Here is a 17,296-nt window from a genome sequence, read left to right as displayed (position 1 = left end):
ATTTCTAAACGAACAACTCGAATCTAGAGATGCAAAAATAATAATGTTGGAGCTGCAACTAAGCAAAGGAAAGGCTGTAATGGAAAAGTCTGAGAAAGAGAGGGGAACACTGATTTTGGATTGGATGCAGAGCAGCTCTGAATTGGAAGCATTAAAGGCCGACTTCAATGACTATCAAAAAAATGCTGAATACAATCAAGATAAATTCTTGCAAGTTCAAGCAGAGTTGATGGACCGAATCGAGAAGTATGATGAGTTAAACAAGAAATGTGTGATGGTAGAAAGTCGGCTAGCCGAATTGCAAGAGTTCAAAAGAAAGGGGAAGGAAGAGGAGGTTGTTAAAGCAGATTTGGCAACCAAGAAAAATGAAATTAGGATGTTGAAAGCGAAACTTGACAGAGAACGGGAAAAGGTAAAACAGTTGACCGAAAAGTTGGAAGCTTCAGAAAAACATAAAGAACAGATCGACACCAACAACAATACCTTGAATCGGAACAACATGTTGCTTATGGAGAAGATGGCCAAAGTAGATGAGCAAATGGATGAAGCTGCCATTCATGCACGGATTATTAGAACCAATGCCCGAAGGGTGGGGAGGGACATCTTTCGTTATCGACAAAGCTTGGCTGAGACTGACGTCTTCTTAGAAAAGATTGAGAATCGAGGCTTTGTTTTCCTACCAGTGGCTAGAAATATGGATAAAGAGGAAGATTGATGTTTTGTTTTTTTTCTTTTTGTTGTATCCTCTTTTCTTTTTGTATCCTCTTTTCAAGAGATGTATTAGCCAATGTTATTAATGAAAAGGGGCTTTGACCCATCTTTTGTGAAATATCTCTTATAGAGTAGGGGTAAGTCTACCAAAGCAACAATTTGAGCAAAACTACCCCTGATAAGGAACGTGACAAAGGAATCCATACCCATTACGCAAGCAAAATGTTGGCCATCGATCGTTTTTGAAAAAAAAAAAAAAAAAAAAATATGCATCATGCATTGTTCTTTATCATACATTCATTTACATTTTCCCATGCAACTCCAGATCGTGAAACATAGGTCCCCCATCCAAGGTCCACTATACTAGGCTAAGATCAAGAATGGAGAACGAAGAGAGGGCCGTCCTAGAATCCCGCTACCAAAGTGAATTGGAATCCGTGAGAAATGAAGTTTCACGGATGACCAATCTGCTTGAGCAACTTCTAAGAGCCAAGAACGGGGAGGGAACGTCTACCCAACCACCAATCGGAGCACCGCCAGTTCATGTCCCTGGGGTATCTCAAAACTTGGGGGCAGATTCAGTAACGGAGCAGCACTTTACACCTGCCATTCCCATCCAGCCCACTCAAGCTCACATCACTGTAGATTTAACAGCGGATGGGCCTTCCGATAACAGGTCCACTGGTTTTATGAACGATGATAAGATATCCGCTTTGGAAGAGAGGTTAAGAGCAGTTGAGGGAAATGATTGTTTTGACCCCATGCGAGCTTCTGAAGTATGCTTGGTACCAAACATCATGGTACCAAAAGATTTTAGGATACCAGAGTTTATAAAGTACACTGGGTTGGAATGCCCAAACACTCACCTTCGATCCTATTGCAACAAGATGGCTGAGGTGATCAATGATGATAAGTTGTTGATCTACTTTTTCCAAGACAGTCTAGCAGGATCTGCACTAAGCTGGTACATGAGGTTGGATAATGCCAAAATCAAGAAATGGAAGGATTTGGTGGAGGCTTTCCTTAAGCAGTACAAGTTTAACTTGGAAATTGCTCCGGATCGAACGAGCCTTATGTCAATGGAAAAGAGAAGCCAAGAGTCAGTAAGGGCTTATGCGCAAAGATGGAGGGATGAGGCAACACATGTGCAACCCCCTTTGATAGAGACAGAGATGGTGACTTTGTTCGCCAATACGTTCAAGGCACCTTACTACGAGCATTTAATGGGTAGCTCATCTCAGCATTTCTATGATGTTGTACGCGTGGCAGAAAGAATAGAGCAAGGGATTAAAGCAGGGCGCATAGTGGAGCCTTTAGAGAAGAAAGGTTTTATTGGAAGAAAAAGGGAAGGTGATGTTAACAACTTGGAAGGCGGGTACAAAGGCAAAAAAGTAAATTACCAAAACCCACAAATGCCTACCCATCAATTCGCCAACATGAACTTTACCAAACCTTTTAACACCAATCGAACAAATCACCAGCCAAACAACCAAAACAACCACCAAAGGCCATATGCAGGATACACTTCGGAGCAACTGCCTCCATTACCCATGCCTTTAAAGGACTTGTACGCTAAATTACTGAGTATTGGGCACATAGCTCCGATCCTTCTACCACCAATCCAACCGCCTTTTCCCATATGGTACAAACCAGAATTAACTTGCGAATACCACGCTGGTAATCCGGGGCACGGAATTGAAACCTGTTACGCCTTTAAAAGGAGGTTGTTAGAGCTTATCAAGAGGGGGTGGGTATCTTTCGAAGACATGCCCAACATCAATTCAAATCCATTGCCTAATCATGCCACAATTAATAGTGGAGTGGGCATGATAGAAGTTGGGAATCAAGGCAAGGCGTTGAAGGTGTCCATGAAGAAGTTGTACGACATGTTGGTGCAATCAGGATTTCTAGAGATAAAGGTTGAAAGCCATTTGGAGGGATGTGACTATTGTGAGTTTCATGGTAGAGAGGGACATCATATTGAGGAGTGCATCGAGTTTCGCAAGAGGATTGCGAAAATGATGATAAAGGGAGAGTTGAGGATCGAACCCCTAGAGGGCAGTCGTGAGGTGAGTATGATGGAAGGTCAAGATAAGACGTTAGGAGTATGTAGGGTCCAACCAACAGTTAATGGGCCTCCAAAGTTAATCTTGGCTAAACCTTCCTACACAAAAGGAAATCACAATGCCATGCCTTATAATTATGGTTATGCCTCCAACATTCAAACCCCTATTCCTTTGTTCCAAAATGAGATCAGTGGGTTAACTCGGAGTGGCCGGTGCTTCACGCCCGAGGAGTTGAAGAAAGCAAAAGGCAAGGAAGTGGTAGATCTTGACAAAGCACTAGAAGTTAATAAGCCAGTAACTGAAGAGGAGTCAAATGAATTTTTGAAGTTGATAAAGCATAGCGAATATTGCATAGTAGATCAACTAAAAAAGACTCCAGCAAGGATTTCCCTTATGTCTTTGATACTCAGCTCTGAGCCGCATCGAAATGCTTTGCAAAAGGTATTGAATGAGGCGTATGTGCCCCAAGACATTGAACAGAAAACCATGGAGCATCTGGTGGGGAGAATCCATGCAACTAATTACCTGTACTTCACAGCTGATGAGCTTGATGCTGAAGGTACCGGACATAACAAGCCCTTGTACATTACTGTTAGGTGCAAGGATTGCCTCATAGGAAAGGTGCTCGTCGATAATGGCTCAGCTCTTAACGTGTTGCCAAAGCACATGCTGGAAGAAATGCCAATTGATGAATCTCATATGAAGCCAAGTACTATGATGGCCAGAGCATATGACGGCTCACCTAGGCCAATAATTGGGACTTTAGAAGTGGAGCTATATGTGGGGCCACAAATGTTCTTGGTGACCTTTCAAGTTATGGATATCCACCCTTCCTATAGTATGTTGTTAGGAAGACCTTGGATTCATGCGGCTGGGGCGGTAACTTCATCATTACACCAATGCTTGAAGTATATCATGAATGGGATGTTGGTAACTGTCAAAGCTGAGGAGACAGTATCCATGATGAAGAATGTGGCCATTCCTTTCATCGAGGCGGAGGATCGCAAGGATAACAATATCCACGCTTTTGAAATTGTGAACACTGACTGGGTGCCTGAGAACACAGTACTAAGAAGGCCAATGATCTCAAAAGCAGCAAGGATGGCAGCTCAATGCTTCTTGGAACGCGAGATCCCATTTCAGTATAACCCTATCACTGGGGTACCAGAAAGGGTTAATTCAATAAAGATGAAAGGTGTTGATCAAAGATTTGGGCTGGGGTATAAACCTAAAAAGGTGGATCATCGGTGGGCTGCTGATCGAAGAAGGGAAAGAAGAATGGCTAGGATTGAAGGAAGAGAGCCTAAAGAAGAAAAGCTGGAAATCCCTCCCCTTAGAGTGTCGTTCCCAAAAGCTGCATATGTAATGCAACCCGATGAAAGAACAGAAAGCCTTGGTCAAGAACTGTCAAATATGAGCATAAACACCTTGGAGGAGAATAAGGTGGAAGAAGGTGGCATGAAGAGGGTAGCGGAAAAGAAAGATGAAGCACTACCACAACTAACTATCCACACTTTGGAAGAAGTCTCTGCTAAGACCTTTGTACGAAAGCTGGCCGAAGGCGAGAAGTTTCAAAACTGGGTGACTCAAGAAGCCCCAGTAGTATTTAAAATGTAAACCAACTTTGTTTGCCTTAACATGCTTTTGTCATTGCTTTTGTTTGCTTTATTTTCCCTTGTTGACAATCGAGGCTCATGATGTCAATCAGATTTTGTCGTTGTCTTTGAGCCCACCTTTGATTTAAATAATGAGATCATGCGTTTTCCAAATTTACCTCTTTATTCGTGCATTTACACCAAACACTTTCCGCTTTCAGGAACCCTGAAAGTGGATCTTCCACAACATCACATACACTTAGCATCAAGAATGAATGGCCAAACTTTAACGAACATGTGATCACTATGGAAGAAGAAGAATGGGATGAAAGCAATATTAGGGAATTTACAAAGTTAGTAGAGCAACATGAACAAACTTGGGAACCAGCTACAGAAGAACTAGAAACCATAAACGTGGGTAGCGATCAGATTAAAAGAGAGTTGAAAATAGGGACCTTAATCGCTCCTGAGGAAAGAGCAGAGGTAATTGCCCTATTACAAGAATATGCAGATGTTTTTGCTTGGTCTTACGAGGATATGCCTGGTTTGGATAGAAATATTGTCGTACATAAGATACCGCTGGAGGAGGGTTGTAAACCAGTCAAACAAAAGTTGAGGAGAGCCCACCCTGATATTTGGATCAAAGTTAAGGCGGAACTTGAAAAACAGTGGAATGCAGGCTTTCTAGAAGTAGTCAAATATCCACAATGGGTATCCAACATTGTTGTCGTACCAAAGAAAGAAGGAAAGATTAGAGTTTGTGTGGACTTCCGGAATTTGAACAAAGCTAGCCCCAAAGATGATTTTCCTCTGCCACATATAGATGTTTTGGTCGACAATGCTGCACGCAGTTCTACATATTCCTTTATGGATGGTTTCTCGGGATACAACCAGATAAAGATGGCTCTAGAAGATAAGGCGAAAACAACTTTTGTTACACCATGGGGAACCTATTGCTACAAGGTTATGCCATTTGGTCTGAAGAATGCAGGAGCCACCTATCAAAGAGCCATGGTGACTCTGTTCCATGATATGATGCATAAAGAAATTGAGGTGTATGTAGATGATATGATTGCCAAGTCCAAGAGGGGAGAAGATCATGTGAAGGTTCTGAGAAAGTTATTTGGGCGTTTGAGGAAGTACGAACTAAAGCTCAACCCTGCAAAATGTTCATTTGGAGTTAAGTCTGGAAAGCTGCTAGGATTTGTGGTAAGTGACAAAGGTATAGAGGTGGATCCTGATAAAGTGAAGGCCATCCAATCCATGCCATCCCCAAAGACGGAGAAGGAGGTGAGGGGATTCTTGGGAAGATTGAACTATATTGCCAGATTTATAGCTCAACTAACCACAACATGTGAACCTGTCTTCCGGCTACTAAGGAAAAAGAATCCTGGGATTTGGAATGAGGAGTGTGAGGAGGCATTCAATAAAATCAAGCAATATTTACAAAGTCCGCCTTTGCTTGTTCCTCCTGTATCAGGAAGGCCTTTAATACTGTATCTGACAGTGACTGAAACAGCTATGGGATGTGTATTGGGTCAGCATAATGAAACCGGAAGGAAAGAAAGGGCTATTTATTACCTAAGTAAGAAGTTCACCGAATGTGAGTCTAGATACACGGTGATAGAAAAACTCTGTTGTGCATTGGTATGGGCAACAAAAAGATTACGACATTACATGTTGTATCATACCACTTTGTTGATTTCAAAGGTGGATCCACTAAGGTACATCTGTGACAAGCCCTATCTCTCAAGCCGAATTGCAAGGTGGCAGGTTTTGTTGTCAGAATATGACATAGTATATATGACAAGAAAAGCCGTGAAGGGGAGCGCGATTGCCGACCACCTGGCTGATAATGCTATTGAAGATTATGAGCCATTGGATTTTGATTTCCCTGATGAAAATGTATTAACAATAGCGGGAGAAGAAGAGAAGACAGATTGGTGGACCATGTTTTTTGATGGAGCAGTGAATGTTTATGGTAATGGGGCCGGCGCGGTGATAATCTCTCCTGACCAGAAGCAGTATCCGGTTTCAGTTAAATTGTATTTTGAATGCACCAATAATACAGCTGAATATGAGGCTTGTATCCTAGGTTTAGAAGCTGCGTTAGAGCTGAAGATCAGAAAGATAGATGTATATGGTGACTCAATGTTGATTATCTGTCAGGTGAAGGGAGAATGGCAAACCAAGGAAGAAAAGTTGAGGCCGTACCAGGAATATTTATCTGCACTGTCAGAAGAATTCGAAGAGATAAGATTCACCCATCTAGGAAGAGAAGGGAACCATTTTGCGGATGCTTTGGCCACGTTGGCTGCTATGGCTACGATTGATCTTGGGCATAAGGTACATCCTGTACACATAGACATCAGAAATAACCCAGCTTACTGTTGCTCGATTGAAGGAGAGGTAGATGGAAAGCCTTGGTACTACGATATCAAGAATTTTATGCAAAATCAGGAATATCCAGTGGGAGCTTCGAAGATGGATAAGAAAACCCTAAGAAGGCTGGCCATGGATTTCTACCTTGACGGAGAGATTATGTATAAAAGATCATTTGACGGAACCTTGCTAAGGTGTTTGAATGAGACAGATGCTAAAAATACTTTACGGGAGGTACATGAAGGGATTTGCTCAACTCATGCTAACGGGCATATGGTAGCAAGGAAAATACAAAGGGCTGGTTATTTCTGGATGACACTAGAGAAAGACTGCATCGACTATGTAAGGAAATGTCACAAATGTCAAGTGCATAGTGATAAGGTCAATGCGCCTCCGACTCCTTTGATTAATCTAGCATCTCCTTGGCCATTTGCAATGTGGGGGATTGATGTGATTGGACCTGTTAACCCAAAAGCTAGCAATGGGCATAGATTCATACTCGTAGCCATTGACTACTTCACGAAATGGGTAGAAGCCAGTTCATACGCCCATGTAACACAGAAAGTGGTGAAGAGGTTTATAGAAAAAGACTTGATTTGTCGTTATGGTCCACCAGAAAAGATAGTGACCGATAATGCACAGAATTTCAACGGCAAAATGATTGTGGAGCTCTGTACCAAATGGAAAATCAAGCATTCAAATTCCTCACCATACAGGCCCAAGATGAATGGTGCCGTGGAAGCAGCCAACAAAAACATCAAGAAAATTATCCAGAAAATGGTAGTCACTTACAAGGATTGGCATGAGATGTTGTCGTTCGCTCTCCACGCATATCGCACTACAGTAAGGACCTCAACAGGAACTACTCCGTATGCTCTGGTATATGGAATGGAGGCGGTAATGCCTTTGGAAGTAGAAATCCCTTCGTTGAGGGTGTTGATGGATTCCGAATTAGAAGAGGCTGAATGGGCCAAAGTAAGATATGAGCAGTTAAACCTGATCAGTGAAAAGAGGTTGGCTGCAATCTGTCATCATCAACTCTACCAGAAAAGGATGGCCAAGACATATGACAAGAAGGTTAGACCTCGCGTGTTCCAAGAAGGAGATCTAGTGCTGAAGAAACTATTGTCTTTACCAGGAGAAGATCAAAGCAAATGGGCCCCAAATTATGAAGGTCCTTATATAGTAAAGAAGGCTTTCTCAGGAGGAGCTCTGAAGTTGTCGAGAATGGATGGAGAAGATCTAGCTAGACCTGTGAATTCTGACTCTGTAAAGAGATATTATGTCTAATGTGTTCAGTTTCTCCCAAAATGAATAAAGTGAAGTTTGGCCATGATTTCTTTGTGTAAAGAACCCCTTTTTTCATTGCATGGATCTCACAGCACTTAATTTGTTTATTTTCAAAAAAAATCTTGGAAGATTTGGCTTTGCGCATGATTACAAGGAATGTATCATAAAATGCTCAAAGATGAAGTTTAAGCATTTCCCGTTAAGAGGTGACCAAACCAAACAAACCCCAAAGCTAACCCTGCGATAAAACCTTGCCCCTGATATCGTTTTATGGATAAATGGTTAGTTAATCATCTTTGTAATCACTCGCATGTTCTTCTTTCGAGATAAGAACAAGGTTTATCAATCTTAACAATGTGCGTCTTGAAATGAGGAAAGGCCATCTTTGTCATCCCTTCACTTTTTAAAGATTTCATCCTTTGTAGTCCCCATTTGAGCCGAATTGAGTTTTTTTTTTTCCTTATGAAAACCTGACTAAGACCACACCCCGCATTGGGGGTAATGAGAGATCTTTTGTTAGAAAAGATGAAGACAATTGTAGGAAAAAGAAAGGGATAAAGAATGGAAGCCCAACATTTGAGAAGAAGATAAGAAGAAAAGGGAGAAGGAATTTGAGCAAAATTAAAATAAAAAAAAAAGGAAGAAGAAGAAGACTTGGATCTTTGAAAGTCAAAACCCAACACTTGGGGGCATTAAAAAAAAAAGAGAAAGGGAAAAAAAGGAATAAAGAAAGAAGATGATGGTTTGATAATGCTTTAAGACTGAGATGAGGATCCTTAAACAAGCTTCTCCAAACGCAACCTATGAGACAGTTTCACAAAGAACAAAAGATAGAAGAAGAGTGGTCCTAAGTCTTTAAACCCTCAAACACTGTTGAGCCTTAAAGCATCCTTTTCTTTCATAACCCATAGACGTAGCCTACATTACAAGCCTTTAGAAGTCCTTTCTGATAAAGCGCGCATAACTTGGGTTAATAAACGATGGTCTTATAACTCACAGGATTTAACAAATGAGTGATAATCCGCTTTTGTCCATGCAAGAAAAAGGCTAATATGAGACATTTCCCTTTTCTACACAGCCTTTACAAATAATTACTTAAAACCTGTTGAAAAGATTAAACAGAAGGTCAGCTTTGAAAAACAAAAAAAACCAACCTAAAGACAAACCGCATTCCAGAAACCAATAAAACCCTCAATGGGAATTGCTTAAAAGAGTTTTCGATGCGTATGTTGAAAGTTTCAGTTGTCATGAACAAATTCAAGTCTTTTAAAGATTCTTTTTGAGGAAGGATTTCTTTTGTGCTGGAACGAAAACTAAAAAGCCCTTAATTTGAGAAAGACAAATTAAAGCTTTGACAAGAGCGTGATAAAAAGCAAGGGAAATTCATGCATTTTTGGAAAAGGGTCACCTAAAGGAAAAGGTCGGGGATTTCTTCCCTAAAAAGTGATGGGTAGAAGAAACATCATAGGAAATGGATCCAGCATGTCATTTCGAGCACGTGAACAAGATCGTGTTAAGAGAGAGTTTCAGAAAATTAAAGGAAGTGATGGGACCTATGTTTCCAAACCAGGTAAGGGTGCATACATAAGCATTGCATCAAACATTTTTGTTGATTTGTTACAGGAAAAATCCTTAATATAGTCCAGCAAGATTAGGGACAAAGAAAGAATCTTTGAGTTGATGAACAACAAAGAATCATCGTTTAGACCCTGGAACGAGAGGAAGATGAGATAAACCCTAACATTAGGGAAATCTCGAAGAAATAAGAAGATCAATGAAGAAGAGTCTTCAATTCGAACCCTATCATCGTGAAGAAGAAACATTTTTGGTAAAAGGGGATTGCCAGAAGGGATCTCAGTTTAGCCACAACATGAAGATTTTAGCTTTGGTTGAAGGGGATCGGCGAAGGGATCTCAGTTCAGCTCAACTGCAAATGATTTTGGTTCTGGTTAGAGGGGATTGGCGAAAGGAATCTCAGTCTATCCTAACCACACAGGTTTTTTGGTTCTGGTTAAAGGGGATCGGCGAAGGGATCTCAGTTTAGCCTAACTACAAAGGATTTTGGTTCTAGTTGAAGGGGATCGGCGAAGGGATCTCAGTTCAGCTTAACCACACAGATTTTGGTTCTAGTTAAAGGGGATCGGCGAAGGGATCTCAGTTTAGCTTAACCACATATAGATTTTGGTTCTGGTTGGAGGGGATCGGCGAAGGGATCTCAGTTCAGCCTAACCACAGAGGATTTTGGTTCTGGTTAGAGGGGATTGGCGAAAGGAATCTCAGTCTATCCTAACCACAGAGGATTTTGGTTTTGGTTAGAGGGGATTGGCGAAAGGAATCTCAGTCTATCCTAACCACACAGGTTTTTTGGTTCTGGTTAAAGGGGATCGGCGAAGGGATCTCAGTTTAGCCTAACTACAAAGGATTTTGGTTCTAGTTGAAGGGGATCGGCGAAGGGATCTCAGTTCAGCTTAACCACACAGATTTTGGTTCTAGTTAAAGGGGATCGGCGAAGGGATCTCAGTTTAGCTTAACCACACATAGATTTTGGTTCTGGTTGGAGGGGATCGGCGAAGGGATCTCAGTTCAGCCTAACCACAGAGGATTTTGGTTCTGGTTAGAGGGGATTGGCGAAAGGAATCTCAGTCTATCCTAACCATAGAGGATTTTGGCTCTGGTTAGAGGGGATCGGCGAAGGGATCTCAGTCTAGCCTAGCCACGAAGAGACTTTGGTTATGGTTAAAGGGGATCGGCGAAGGGATCTTAGTTTAACCTAACTGCAAAGGATTTTGGTTCTGGTTAGAGGGGATTGGCGAAAGGAATCTCAGTCTATACTAACCATACAGGAGTTTTGGTTCTGGTTAGAGGGGATTGGCAAAAGGAATCTCAGTCTATCCTAACCATACAATAGTTTTGGTTTTGGTTAAAGGGGATCGGCGAAGGGATCTCAGTTTAGCCCAACCACACACAGGACTTAGGGTCCGGTTGAAGTTTTAGGTCAACCAACTTTTGAGAAGACCAGTTTCAGAAGATCAATTTTGTTTATCTTTACAACACTTACTACGCAAAATCTTTGCTCCGTAAGCATTGTAAAGAGGGGGCAACTGTTGTAACCCATTTTTGGGTCCCCACTTAAAATAAAAAAAATAAATAAATAAAAATCAAAATATTATCAAAAAATAATAATAGTGAAAAGAGGATGGCAAAGCGCCCAGAAAATGGTCAAAAATTGGTTGAGGAGGTTCAAAAATACAAAGATTGAAATTTGACAGTAAATCGTTGACCGGTGAGAGCCCTATTGATAAAGAAAATTTTATTTGAGGAAGAAATGTACAAATCAGATGTTTATGGACTCAATTAAATTTTATTGAAGGTTTAATTGAATTTATGGAGGGTTTGTTCGTAAGAAAAATTGATTTTTAAGTCAATTTGGGTTTTGATTGTAAGAAATTAAAGTTCTGGGGTCAAATTATAATTTTTAAGAGTTGATTTGGTCAAATCAGGGGCTTAATTGCATACATATTGAAGTCTGGTGGCCAATTAGGGACTCGATTGAAGAAATCCAAAATCAAGGACCATAGTGAAAAAGCGCGCAAATTGAAGGGCTGATCTGAAATTGGACCCATTTTGGCGCCAGTTTTCGTTTAAATGAAACGACGTGTTTTGGTCAAAACAACGTCGTTTCATGCATTTCACTAAAAAAAAAAAAAAAAAAAAAAAGAAAGAAAGAAAGACACCATAAGCTTGCTTCTTTCCCTGGACACGCAGAGAACAAGGAAAGAAGAAGCATTTTTCCCCCCATTTTTTTTCCTCTCCTTTCTCTCTCCCAAAACCCAAAAAACCAACTACGACCTAACTTGTCCCTTCACTGACACCACCACGCCATCACGCCGAAAGATGCCCTACAGAGGTAGGGGCGGCTGCGCAGTAGCCGCCCCTATACCACTATGCCCTGCTCCATGGCAGAATAGGGCATGGTGGCCCTCTCTCCCTCTGCCTATAAATACAGAGGGAGTGCGAGGGAAAAGAGGAGGAGAAGAGATTGAGAGAAGTTGAAAGTTTAGAGAAGTTGCATTGAGGAAGAGGAGAGGGAGAAGGGAGGCTGGAACGTTTTCGTTAGAAAGAAAAAGTGAGGGAGACCGAGAGAGAGATCGACAGTTATTAGAGAGAAAGAGAGGCGAGACCGAAGGAGTGAAACACCATGGAAGAGCAACGGACCGAAAGTAGAAACTAGAGGGAAGAAAACAGAGGAGATGTTGAGAGGAGAGAAAGGTTTAGAGAGAAACAAACGCCTCCACCAGCAAACTTAAAAAAAAAAAAAAAAACGAAAAGGAAGCACGGAAGAATAGAGGAAGGAAGGGAAGGAAAAGAGGGGAGCTGAAAGTTGATATAAAAAAAAAAAAACTGAGACCAGAAGAGGAAGACACAGACGTTAGTGTCGCTGCACCGTGGAGAAGAAGCACAGCCGCAGTCATCGGGCTTCCCAGTAGCTGCCACCATTAACGCTGCCAACGCCAGCAGAACTGAAGAAGAAGAAGAGGAGCAGAACAGAGAGAGTGAACAACGAAAGACAGAAAAGGGGCAAAGAAGAGAAACAGAGGAGACGGGAGAGAAGGAAAGAGAACAGCCGCTGCCTACATCGCCACCCCTGCTGCATCTGCTACCGCCAGCGTCGCCACAACTCCAGGTAACTTTCTCCCCTTCCCTGTCGTTTTACTTCAGCTTCATTTTTGCATGCATAACGTTTACGTTCTGCAGCAAAAGGAAGATTAATTAGCTAGTTACTGTGCTGTGCACAGTAACTAGCTAATTATATTTTTGCTGGTTACTGTGCACAGCACAGTAACCAGCCCCTTTTAATTGCTTATGGGCTGGAACATCAGCCCAGCCCACGCGGCTGGGCTGAGTCCAGCCCACAGTATATGGGCCGGGTCAGGCCCAGCCCAGGATGGTGGGCCAGATTCGGCCCATTTTTTTATTTTTTTTTAGAAAAATTCAAAAATATTTGTTTGTAATTTTACAAGTTTCCCGCGTATTTTTATGTCATTTTGATTAATATCAAGCAATATTTTTCATGTTATTAAAAATACAAAAATCCGATATTAAAATACCTGGTTTTCGTCAAAACTTTCAAAAAAAAAAAAAAAAAAAAACTTGTTTTTTTTTTAAAAAAATAAAAAATGTTTTTGTGCATACGGCCAAGTATCTCCATGCTAAAAAAATCATATGGTGCTTTTCATACAAAAAAAAAAAAACAATGTTTTAGCATGCATTTTGGCTTTGATAACCAGTTTATTAGAGTCAAGAGAACATTGGCCAAAATTTCAAAAACAACAAAAATTTTATTTTGTTTGTCTTTTAGTATCCGGGGTACGATATTACATGTAATACATATTTCGGATATTAAATGTTTTTTTTCAATGTTATAACGGTTAGGTTCTACCCCATTAAAGATAAGAACCTTCTTATTGAGGAGGGCTTTTCTTGAGTCTTATATAAACAAGACCAACAAATAGAAAACACGACCAAACCTTAGATTTTGATCAGACAAATAAAACAATGCAGCTTACCTTAGGTAGGGTGTATTTGGGGTGCTAATACTTTCCCTTTACGCAACCAGTCTCCGTACCTGATCTCTGAGACCAGTTAGGGTTCCTAGTGACCATAATACTAGGTGGCGACTCCCATTCCATTTTTTTTTACCGCTAAGAGACAAAGAATTCCTTGTCTCCCCACATTTACCATATATATATCCATACAATTGAGGGTGGACGATCGCCGCGACGCCGCACACGTGCGACAGTATGCATGGTAGCACCACGTTTGACTCATGGATGCACCCTCTCTGTTGAGGTTGCTGCACGTTTTTCTAGTGTATTTAATTTAACTCCATAACTCTATATGTAATCCGATTAATTAAGGCCACTAACCAGCTAGTATATGCCGTCCTCTTTCAACCTTTCTCCTCTCGAATTACATGCGACAACGGATCAGTTGATTGCAAGAGGAACCAATCAATCAAGATTTCTAGTTAATTAGGTTTCTAATATAGAAAATCACTCAATACATAGGTTTATGTTGCACAATGACATGAACAAGAAGGTAAAAAGGAATGATAAGATACAACATAGAAAACATGTTTGTGATGCTTCCACGTCCGAAACCAATGAACACCCTCTCGAAGATGGATATATCAAATGGTGAGAGAGAAATGATGGCACATACTATAAACTCTATATGATAGCTTGTTGATCTTAGAAATCAGCATGAACGTTGATATATATATATATATATATATATATATATATATATATATATATATATATATATATATATATATATATATATATATATATATATGATCAATTGGCATTTGAGAAAGAAGATAACTCAATTTCTATTGTCAAAGCATAAAAATGGAGAACAATATATCAAGCACAAGTCAATAGAGCGATCATATAAATAATTCAGTGCGGAGTACTCACCTAGAAGCATGAAATCTCTCACCTGCTCCAGCTAGAGGTACAGGAACATACATAAGGGCTCTCGATTACATAACATTTCTCCATCCCACTTAACAAGCTAGGAGCACAAATTTATGGAACAAGAATGAAAATTTGAAAAACATTCTATAGGAATTACCTAAAAAATCCGAAGCACAACCAAATATGAATATAGGGAAACAGAAGGTAATTTTGTAGTCGTGTGAGAGAGAGATTTTGTGATCACATTCATGTTTATTTGGTTTTTTAATGACCAAACGTTCTAATTGAGAAACATAGCTAATTTGATGGACCTACCCTTCTTTTGGACATGACTTTGTATGTTTCAACCGAGCCTCTTTCGACGCTGCTCATTCCAAGTAAAGAAAAAAAAAGATAGGCTTTAAAGATATTTTAATGACATAATGAAAATTTTGATGTTGTACTTATATAAACTTATCTCTATTTTAATTTTTTTATTTGAGTGTCTATAATTGTTTTATTTTTTAATTACGTTTCTTTATTCTTACTTAAGAGTATGTATTCAGTGGTGTTTTCAGAAATTTTCTTTAACAAATTAAGTCAATAACATCATCTTTTAAAAAATTGCATAAATTATTTTTATTCTAATTTTAATTAAAAATTATGTTAATTAAGTCCAGAAAGTAGTTTCAAGTCACTAGATATCACTTACAAGTAGATAAACTTGAAAATATCATTACTTGAATAAGACTGGGCATACAATCTTCATAATAAATTTTACGAGTGAATCTTGGGTACTATATGATAGATAAATATTACTAAGGCATTATTCATGGACTCTTTCTAGGATTTGGATTGGGTTTAATTAATAAGGTCAACATAAACCCATTGGTTATTCATTGACATAATAACTTAATAGACTATTGCTTATACATCATGATTAGGAATCATTAGTTGTAGACATATCAATTCACCAAGTATTATCAAAATATAATACCTAAGAGTGACAAAAATGAACCAAACCTTAAAATATTTAGGCTTAAATCAACTTCTCAAGGTTTAACTTATTGTAGTAAATTCATTCTCATCCATGTAGATAGAACACTCGTATTAGGCACAATAAACTATTAGAAATAAAAGACAAGTAGTAATGTAGCTTACTTGTAGTAGGATGTTTTAGGGTGATAACATATCAAGTTCTTTACCTTAGAATTCTGAAAACTAGTTAGTGTTTTATAGTGACCGTAATATTAGGTGATGGTTTATTTTAATATAAGATCTTTCCCCTTCTACATAAAAAAGCCTTTCTCTTTCATAGGAAAGAGAGCATGGTTGGCATGATGTCAGGTGCAATTGAATTGCTCTCCACTAGTGATTTTAGGATTAAACTTTACTTTTTTAGCATTTATCATGCTTGTTATTCCTACTGTTTAATTTGCTTTAATTTAAATGTTATTTTCTCAGTCTATCTTTCATATTTAGTCTGTCATTTTTACATTGGATATGGATGTATACCCATGTATAATAGAACACTATCTGAGAGCACACACCCTTTACTTTAAGTTAGATGGAGGAGTAAGGGTACCATAATGGTCTTCAACTTGGGTAAGACTCGTGAATGTATCTTACTTATACTTGATTACCTATTTATGTATGTTTGGTATATCGAGGTAATATGGTCCTAACCTATGCTATCCATACCTAGTAAGCCTCACATCGACACGTAAAGATTGATCACTGAGAAAACAGGAAATCCTTTATGACCAATTAGTTAACAAACCTCCTAATAATGACTATAACCTTCCCTTTAGGTGTCTTTTTTTATATCACTACTCCATGTCCAATATCTAGTATACATCATTACATGTTTTTATTTGTATATATGTCAAGCTCGGTTTATAGATGAAATATAGGTCCTCTAATAACAAACTCCCCCTCAAACTCTACATGCCTCAAGTGATTCAGAAAATAGAGATGAGAGACAAAAATAAGAACTTGGTCAAGGCAAAATCATGTCAACTTTTAAAAAAATAAAATGACTTAGCTAAAGTAGACATTTTTCTTTGAAAGATTTAAGGAAGACCACTACACATAGAACCAATATTATAAAGTTCACTATAGAGATGCCTATTTTTCTCCTATATTGGCCAAAGCTTCTTTAACAAGTCCTCTCTTTTATCCTCTCACACACCCTCATCAGATGATAATCTCAAATACCTATATAGTTAATCAATGCTTACCTTTTGTTTCTTTTAGTGCCTAAGATCATAAAAAAAAAACTCTTACAATCATGCCTTAAAATCCATTGCATACTACTACAAGCCAAATTCCCCAAACACCTTTACCCTTATTTCACTAAGGATATCATACTTTTCAAAGCACTTAAAGTCCAAGACATTAAAGAAAACACTGTGAACAATCATCTCCCTTTCTAATTCCTGTCATCAACATTTATTAATACTTTGTGAATACTCATATGATAGTACCTCTATCACTTAAACTCATTCAACCATCTTTTCCTCAATCATATAATAAGAATGCTAAATGTGAATACCATGCAAAAGTCATGTCATTCCATTGATCTTTATTGAGGTTTCAACAAGTAGGTTGATAAGTTGATTCACCACAAGTGGTTATCGTTTTGACAAAAAGATGGTGTATTCAACATAAACATAAAAGAAATGGACTCATATGATCCATTTTCAACTAATATAATATGGTATGAGTCAAATCTTGGCATTTCTAAAAAAATTCAAAGTCCCCATGTTTTTCAAGTATATATGAGCTCAAT

This window comes from Populus nigra, chromosome 12, assembly GCF_951802175.1.
Source record: "Populus nigra chromosome 12, ddPopNigr1.1, whole genome shotgun sequence".
Classification (NCBI taxonomy): Eukaryota; Viridiplantae; Streptophyta; class Magnoliopsida; order Malpighiales; family Salicaceae; genus Populus; species Populus nigra.
Note: the sequence above shows the minus strand (reverse complement) of the source record.